Source organism: Ochotona princeps, chromosome 9 (genome assembly GCF_030435755.1).
Source record: "Ochotona princeps isolate mOchPri1 chromosome 9, mOchPri1.hap1, whole genome shotgun sequence".
Classification (NCBI taxonomy): domain Eukaryota; kingdom Metazoa; phylum Chordata; class Mammalia; order Lagomorpha; family Ochotonidae; genus Ochotona; species Ochotona princeps.
Window position 1 is genome coordinate 74,085,315 of NC_080840.1, and position 9,889 is coordinate 74,095,203.

Genomic DNA, 9,889 nt, shown 5'->3' on the forward strand with positions numbered 1-9,889 from the left:
AGAAAACTGTCTTAAGAAATGCATTTCCCTTTAAAAAGCCATCGAACAGGTGTTATATCCAATTCCTAAAATGTGAACCAACTCTTGAATATCACTCATTATTTGATGCAAACAATCATGGTTTATAATTGATAATAAACAAACAAAACTGAGAAAGACAAAAATCTTGCAAATACATTGATTATTGAATAACAGAATAAAAAGCCCAATGATCTGATAAGTAGTGCAACAGTCGATGTCTAATACAATGAATTAGCAATAATAAACATGAGATCCTACATTTGACTCATTGAGAGTAATTTATATAGAAAAACAGGAAAACGTGATTGGGACAACATCACAAAGGCCAAATCATATAGATGAATTTTCTCAATGAAATTTCAGGATCAATGAGTTCACATTTACCTTTGTGCATTCTTGGGTCTATGAGGAAACAATAAAGTTAGAAGGAGCATGTGACAGGCAGGTTCATAAAAGACGTGTTTATTCTTTGCCTCCTGGCTTTATGCTAAAATAAAATTAAACAAAGGAAGGGCTTTTTAATCTAGGAAAAAATGAAGGGAATAAAAAAAATTTATTCCTCTGGTGGATGCTGTCATTGGATTGAGCTGTGACTACTTGGAATACTTGGAATACTTGCATCTCATATCAGAGAGCCAATTTGAGCCAGGCCTTTCTGCTTCAGACTCAACTCCCTGCTAAAATACCTGGGAAACAGCAGGTCGACACTCAAGTACCTCTGTCCTTACCAACCTCTGGGGAGACTAGGTGGTGTTCCTGGCTCCTGGCTTCAGCTTCGCTGATGCTGGATATTGTAGGGTGTTGAGACATGAAGAAGAGGATAAAAGATCTCTATATGTCTCTTATTCTCTATCATTCCACCCTTAAAAACATATATAGAATGTCTTCAAAAAATCTCTTAGATGTCTGTACAAAAATTTTGTTAACATGTATTCCTGCTTTCAGACGAAAGATAAATTCCCAATGAAACTGTTAAACATGTCTAGACAGTGGGATGCAGGACTCTCTGACATTGTACCAATAATGTCAGGGTACACTTAATTAAGAGACTAACAGAATTATGATTCCTTATTAAGGACTACACTATTGTAGTGAAATGGGGAAAATCTGCTGGGGGGTGGGAGTATTGGGGGAGGAATCCCAGCCTATACGAAATTGCACCACGTAACTCAAAATGCAAAATAAAAATATATTTTAAAAAATCTTGTTAACATTGTTAGTGTGTGCAGGATTATAGATGATACCTATCACTATCTACTAGTAATACCAAGCACTTCTGCACTTTGAGACAACACTGAGGTCAGAGCTGTTGGTGAACAGAGTACAAAGTGAACCACCCTGGTAATACACAAGGGATGGAGTATGATTTAGCTCCACTGTGAATTAAGCAAAAGCTTCTCATTGTCTTCAGATTTATGAACCAATTTTTATCTTGATCGCTAATAAAAACTAATGGAATCTTATTTTCCTTTGTTCCACCTAGAAACTAGTGCAAAGTTGGTGACAATCAGGTCTGTACTTGTATGACATGTCTATTGCACTGCTTTGTCCACATAGTATACTCTTCTGCAGCAAAAGCTGAAGGCTCAACTTGGAGCATTCCAGCGGAAAATCAGATGGGAAGCCAGTTGCAACGGTCTTAAGTACTCAAGGACTATCATCAGTACATAGTAAATGCTCAGTAAGTGAACTGAACTGCCTAGAAAACAGATCATTTGAATGGTGAAAGGTGATTATATCTAAATCTGATTAATACAATTATGCTAGTGGGTGAATATTAGGAATCAATTTCACCTGAATGTAAAGAAAAAATTTATAACAAGCCTACCTAGTCAAAGATTAAATAGGCTGTCTCAGGAAATAGTGAGTTTCTGAAGTGTGTATTATACAATGATTTGGTCCTATGAAAGATTCGCCCACAAGACAAGTGTTGGATGACAACAGAACTCTCAGATTCAGTGAATCTCAAATATCTTAAGGACCCCACTTAAGGATCTTCAAAAAAGCGTAAGCGGTACATCTCTAAAAGAGAAATTTTTTTATGTAGAGATATTTCCCAAGATAAGATGAAAAATGTATACAGCAAAAGTATACTCTCACAAATTCGGTCAACCCAATTTAATGCCTCTACTTTGGAATCAACACTGTAAGAAATTAAAGCACTATTTGAATGTCACTAGACTTTTGGAAAAGGTTGTATTTAGTGGCTGTTAACCCAATATTTATGCTTCTCATGCACAAAATGGCATTTTCCCCAAGGAATTGCCTGTAGAGAATTCTCAGGCTAGGAAAGGACAGCCACCTTTCAACCGGCATCCAAACCACAGGCAAAGTCAGTAATAATTTAGCAGTTAATGCAGCTGTAAGAGAAATATGGTAGTCATTTAAAATAATTTCTGCTACTGTATTTTTTCTCTTCTTTTTTAATTGCTTAAGGGTCAGTTCACAATAGAAATTTGATTTTAACTTCTTTGTTTTTAAGAGGATCAAGGTTATGGAATGTATAGGCACAAAGCGAAATGAGTACGCCTTCATGGGACATAAGCTTTAGGGAACTAAAGATAGGTTAATTCCATGCCTGATTCATTCCATGGGCCATTTAACGAGTCTCGGGGATTGTTGAGCCAATAATGAACTCGCAGAATCCTAAGGTAATCACTGTTGCAATTATTAAAATTTACACCAGAATTCTATTACCCTTTCTACAGATAAGTGTCTGGTATTAAGTGGTGTGGAAGGGACGCATGAACTGGTTCAATAACACCAGAAATCTCTGTCCTTTGTTCTTGCTTACGTGATTCTCTTACGCTCCTCCCCAAACATTGGGCCTATGCTTTCAGTTCATTTTCAGGAAATATTTACTAATTTTTGTGTAGTAATTTAGACCTTAGATCTGATTTTCTCATGTATTAGTTCATTTAATTCCTCTAATCCATACCGTTAATGCTAATTAAATTAAAAAGTTGATTTCTAAATTTTATAGCTATTACCAGGTACTGTACTAAGGATTTTTCATTAATTATCTCTATTGACACAATAATCCCCACAAGCATTATATCATTCGTGTGTTACTGACAAAAGGGATGTATTTAAACTCGAAAATGTCAGGAATTTCAATATTGTTTACACAACTAGACGAGGATTCACCCAGGGTCTCAGTTCAGGGAGTTTGACCTGTCTTGTCCATTATCCCCATGCCGCAGCATCGTGTGATTCCCGTCTTACTACAAAGATCAGCCATAGTCCATGTAAGATTTAAAAAGAAAGAAAAGGCACAATGTTATGTGTCAGTTTACAAAAACACCCCATGATATGCCCTAATGAGGCATATCACCAATAAATAATTCTTTAGGAATCAACATTGTGCTATCGCATATTAAGCTACTGCATCCCAGATGAACTGGATTGAGTCCTGGCTGCTCATGCTTTTTTTTTTTTTTTCAGATTTATTTATTTTCATTGGAAAGTCAGATATACAGAGAGGAGGAGAGACGCAGAGGAAGATCTTCCGTCGGCTGATTACAAATGGTCTCAATGGCCGTAGCAGAGCCAGCCCAAAGCCAGGAACCCAGAGCCTCTTCCAGGTCTCCCACACGGGTGCAAAATCCCAAAGCTTTGGGCCATCTTTGACTGCTTTCCGAGACCACAGGCAGTGAGCTGAACAGGAAGCGGGCCACCAGGATTAGAACGGGCACCCATATGGGATCCCAGTGCATGCAAGGCAAGGACTCCAGCCACTAGTCTATGGCACTAGACCCTGTTCACACTTTTGATCCAGCTCTGTTCTAATGTGCCCGGGGAAATCAGTGAAAAATGCCCCAGTACTCAGGGCCTTACCACTCACATGAGAGGTCTAAATGGAGCTCCAGGCTATCGGTTTTCGCTCTGCCCAGTCCCAGCCATTGTGACCATTTGGACAGTGATCCAGTGACCCAGTGTGTGTTTCTGTGTGTCCCTATCCCTTTCTTACTATAACTCTGCCTTCCAGATAAAGAATAATAATTGCATTGGAGAGGTGAGTGCAGCAATGTGTGCTCAACCACACAAGGTTGATGGGCGTGTTGTGGTACCAACTGTTTCTAGAGAGAATTTGGTAAAACCTGGTGCCCATTAGCGGCTAAAGTCCTCGCCTTGAAAGCCCCGGGATCCCATATGGGCGCCGGTTCTAATCCCGGCAGCTCCACTTCCCATCCAGCTCCCTGCTTGTGGCCTGAGAAAGCAGTTGAGGACGGCCCAATGCATCAGATGGAAGATCTTCCTCTCTGTCTCTCCTCCTCTCTGTATATCCGGCTTTCGAATAACAATAAAATCTTAAAAACAACAACAACAACAACAACAACAAAAAACCTGGTGCCCATCCAACAGTGCAGAAAATTTTTGTTGGTGGTATTAATGAAGATGCAGAGGAATATAATTTGAGAGATTACTTTGAGACGCATAGCATGACTGAACCCATAGAAGTTATGGAAGTTAGGCAGAGCAGCAAACAGAATTTGTAATTTTCCATGATCATGATATAGTTTATTAAACTGTTATTCAGAAATACCACACTATTGATGGGCATAGTTGTGAAGTAAAAAAACCCTTTCTAAACAAGAGACGCAGTCTGCTGCTGGATCACTGAGAGGCTGTGGGCGTGAATCTGCCAACTTTATGGGTCGTGGAGGAAATTTTGAAGGTGGTGGAACTTTGGTGGAAGAGGAGGTTATGGTGGTAGAGGTGGTGGCAGCAGAGGAAGTTATGGAGGAGGTGACGTGGATACAATGGTTTTGGTGGTGGCAACTATGGCAGTGGTCCTGCTTACAGTAGCAGGGGAGGCTATGGTGATGGTAGACCAGGATATGGAAACCAAGGTGGTGGATATGGTGGAGGAGGAGATATGAAGGTTACAATGAAGAAGCAAGTTGTGGAGACAACTAAGGTGGTAGAAACTACAATGATTTCAGGAAGTATAGTGGACAACAGCAATCAAATTCTGGCCTCATGAAAGGTGGCAGTATCAGTGGGAGAAGCTCGGCCAGTCTCTATGGTGGTGGTTATGGGTCTGGTGGTGGAAATGATGGATATGGTAGTGGAAGGTACTAAAAACAGCAGAAAAGGGCTACAAAGTTCTTAGCAGGAGAGAGAGTGAGGGGTTGTCAGGAAAACTGCAGGTTACTTGGAGACAGTAGTCCCAAATACATTAGAGGAACTGTGAAAATCTGCCACAAGAGGAATGATGATCCATAGTCAGAAAAGTTATTGCAGCTTAGACAGGAAACATTTCTTGTTCAGGACTGGCATAGCCTCAGTTCACAAAAAGTGCAACTATTGAGTAATGCAATTGTAGTTGTAGTATCAATTAGATGTACATTCCTGAGGTCTTTTATCTGTTGTAGCTTTGGCTTTTTTTTTTTTCTTTTCATTGCATCAGGTATATTGCCCCGTAAGTTATGATAGTGGCACCAGGAATAAAAAATCAAGGAATTTTCAATTTCTTAAAAAAATAATAATTAAACTCATTGGAAGAAAATTCTCCTTTGACACTTAAAAAGGTAGCAACATAAGGGTAAATAGAACTCTTCAGTGAATCAGTGAGTTCAGTAAAATGACAAAAAAAATACAATCTCTAAATTCAGTTTAGATGTGTATACAAACATCAGGCGCCTGAGCAACATAATTTCAATAATCCAATGTCATTACTTTAGTACTAATTCAGAAACCAAATAACAGAAAAATGCGTTCATAGCACTAGACCTTCCTGTTTAATGCAACGGAAAACATTTCCTAGCACGAAAAATGTGTATATCACCTTGAGAATGCACGTCAAAGCTCCGAGCACAGAATTCTTTTAGAACATGCTTAATCATCAGTTCATCAAACTGCAAGGAAAGGTTCAAATGTTAACCAAATTTAACTCCTCCCCTTATTCTAGTCAGAATATAAAATATATTTTTAAAAAAAACAAACTATGAGCCACCTTCCAGAGATGTTCCAAAAATATTCCTCTTAATTAAAGAAAAAGTACTTGCTGGACAGTCTTCCAAGCTTTTATTTAAGCAATTGTGGACATGTGGGAGCAGTTCAATGTCCCTTAGTAGTCTCTCATTTGAAAAAAATCAAAGCTTCTCTGTACACTCTGTAAGTGGGAATACTGAAAACCGAAGTCCAGGGCATTCTGATTCCACCAATTGCTTCCAATTATTTTCCAAACATTTTGGATTGGAGGAAACTGAAAACACATTCTCTGTGCTTTCTTTTCCTTTTAATCCCATGTGTTTGTGAGAAATTTCATCCATATGTTTATGATTCATTTTTGGTTAACTCATCAGATTGTTGATTCTTAGGATCTATTTGATGTTCAAAAGCTGAGGGTTATGATTTTTTTCTCTGAAAGAGCATTTTCATTCTTATGTGTGTAAACAAATGTGGGTCTCGGAGATACGTGTTCCATTTACCATAGATCTGAGTGCTAATGCTTTCAATTTTGAGTGATTCAAAGGGAATTACAGTATGCATAACAGTTTAGGATGTTAAGGTTACTTTTGCTGCATGTGACTTCAAATTCAATCTTACTTATGCTATAGATGTGGATAATTGCCCCTGGATCTCAGCCTGATTGGCCCATGTGGTAGGTCATAAAGACAGGGCTCCGCATGTCGCCAGGGGAGCCCCCGGAAATGGTCTTGGACACCATGGTCTCAATTTACCTGATCACTGGTCATTCAGGCAAGAGGAGTGGGCTGCACCCAACTTTCTTTTCTCTGTCCTTGGACTAGCTGTGCTGTGACTTCCTTAATCCACACGTGGTGTTGGTGACCTTCAGCATACCTTCCAGCCATTTGTGATGAATGTGACATGCAGCATCATTAGAAGATCCAGAGAGATGGAGTTGCCTTCTAGCCAATTACAGTGCCATTGTAGGGTGGAAGGATTGTTGGGAGATGCCCTTTCGCCTTCCCCTTTTCTTAAGCTATTTAAGATGGTGCTTGCTTTATAACAAATGGGCATGCTCAACCAGAACGTCTCCAATGTTTAAGTGGGAGATGAAATCCACAGAGCTTTTGTTCAAATACGCCATTGATGGGATATTATGGTCCTACTGAAAACTATGGAGAGTAAAAATGGACACTACAATTGTACTGATAAAAATCATATTACTCATCTTGTGATCTCTAAAATGAGCTTGAATCATAATTTTGTGGAGATTTAAGCTAGTATGTATGGTTCCTGATATGTAGTTAAGAACAAAGGAAACCAGAACTACTAAGATTGGGGTACACATAAGAGAAACCCCACACCTTGTTTTGCTTCCCTTTTGTTGGAACTGAAATGGAAGTAAACGAATGGCGAATGCCAGTCTACCTGACATGATTAAAATACTCTAACCTAAGGCAATATGTCCCTTCATCAAATACCATTGGTTTTAACACTCCCTTGAAAGAAAGGAGGCCTCAGTGAGATATTTCCCATGAATAGAAACCACAAAGAAAAAAAATGATTTTGCAAAATCTTGTGAAATCCTAAACTACCCTGAAGCCTACAGCAGTGTGCATACAAAAAAATCCAGCATCCATCGTTGCAGGATCAGGAACAGCACACTGTTTTCCTGCCATGAAACATCACAGAGAACTGATTTTCATGCACAAATGTCCATGCAGCATACAAATCTGCAAAGCAAACATCCACATCTAGCCCAACAAATTACACTTCGGTTAGTCTATGGTTGTTTACATTACGGATATTTTTACTGTGAATAATATATTCTCACACTGGAGCCCTGAAAGGGTTCCTGAAACATGAGGGACTCAGCCTCAGACATGAGAAGCAGTGATGGTCTGCTGCTTTGGTGAATGTTGAAAAGCGAAGATGAAGGCCCCCTTCCAGAGGCCTTGCCGGCTGATGGGCCGAGCGAGGGGCAAGCGCAGATACACCCATCTCCTGTGTGAAACGACTACGGAACAGAGAAGGCGGATTAAAACTCTTCCTGCTCAAATGAAACATCAATCAATAGAAAATCGTTAGTTTCCACCCATTTCTTGCTAGTCAATGCCATGCAACCTGCACTGGCTATTTCTTTGGTATTCAGTTTTTCATAATGTTAATACCATCTCAAAAGTGAAAAGTGCTAAAACCCCAAACAGTCCAATCTAAGTAGCAATATCTTAATGCGGACCCGTTAGTATTTAATTCACTTACCAAATGTTACAAAAACAATGCTGGGAGATTTTCCATCATAATAGTCTTTATAGGCACATGTATATACCCCCCCACACACACACTTACGCTCCAGAATTTCAATATTAAACCACAACCATCTCCTTTGAGATTTTGAACAGATTGGAAGCTAATGTATTTTTTAAATTTTCCCATTAAAAATTTAATTAACATTGAAAAGTTATACAGACTTATGAAACACTGTGGCTTTACAAAGTATTAAGTGATTTTTATTACATGAATATATCAGCGCATCTTTCTAAGCATTTAACATTTCTTCATAGCTAAAATATCTAAAAACCCTATCTTCCAGTTTTTATGATTGAAATCTATATTAAAATAATATAACCTATATGTAATCTACTGCTAGTAGAATCTGAGAACATAAACACACCCATCTAGCTGTAACTTTGTATTCTTTTTTTAAGACAAGAGCTAGAGTTCATCTGAGTAGCCTGTCTTTTCATGCTTTGTATTTGAGTTTGAAAGCAAAGTTGAAGCTACTGTGAACAAAGATCACACATTTTCTCCTGTTGCTGATGGCATCAAATAAAGCTTAATGATGGTCTGGAAACATTGCTCATGTATCCATCCAATTGATACCACTACGGATCAAATCCTTCCTTTTGAGGAACAGGTGTAGAAAACCTCTGGAATGGTGGCTCTTTGAAGTACTGCAAGTTAATATCAATTATGGAGCATAAAAAACCCTTAATGCCTAAGCCCAGCTTTAGACAAAAGGTGCTATATATGAACAGTGGTGTGCACACACACATACAGACACACTCACACCTAAGAGAAAAGAAGTGATAATGAGATGTCGAATAAATATGACATGAAAATCAAGCTTCCTGTTTATAATCTGTGAAGAGGAAAAATATCAAATTTCTGCTAGGACATTATCATTAATATTATGTGTGGTACTAAGAAATGAAATGATGCTTATGGTTCTTTTTAATCAACAATGATGTATTCACCACTTTTTCTGGTTTTTTTATAGTCTAAAAATGTTTTATTTTTATGTTTTGATGCCCCAGCATAAATATCTCTAATATTGAAATTAAGCCCTTAAATTTTAATATTTACTATGACCATTTGGAATTAGAAAGAAGCTTTAATTATCATTCTCAGAACATCAAGTTTATAAAGCAAATACTGGTATCTTTTATTAATCTTAATCACATATAATCTAAATTGGTAGAATCGGAGTATGCTGATTCTCTCTGGCTTTGGGCATAGCCACTTACTGAGCCTACAGAGAACCATTTATTTTTAAAATGAATGAATACTAAAGGAGATTGAATTCCTCCCACTTTACCCCATCAAAAAACTCAAAACAAAAACATTTCACAAGTCATTTACTACATGGCTTAGGGTCTTCCCCTAATTACAGATAGTAGTTTTACAGTGAAAAAATTGGTTTCCAGAATTTAATAAGAACACACAATAAGAATCACTTCACCTGTTCATTAAAGCTTGAAAATGTGTGGTTTTTTTTTTTTAAGTGCCATTTACGAAGCAGATGTCAAGCACCTATCAAGGTTACCATCATCTTATATTCCAGTAGAAAAATCCTGGCTTGGTATTAAATGACTCAACTGACCAAGAAAATATTGTTTGAAGGAAATCTTCTCAGCTGACATGCCTAATTTCCAGGTTATAAAAAGAGTAA

General features: G+C 38.1%; 1 pseudogene; it reads left to right on the forward strand.

Annotated features, from left to right (window-relative positions):
- The first annotated feature begins 3,215 nt into the window (after nucleotides 1–3,215).
- On the forward strand, nucleotides 3,216–5,106 carry LOC101529493 (heterogeneous nuclear ribonucleoprotein A3-like; annotated as a pseudogene).
- The last annotated feature ends 4,783 nt before the right edge of the window (nucleotides 5,107–9,889 follow it).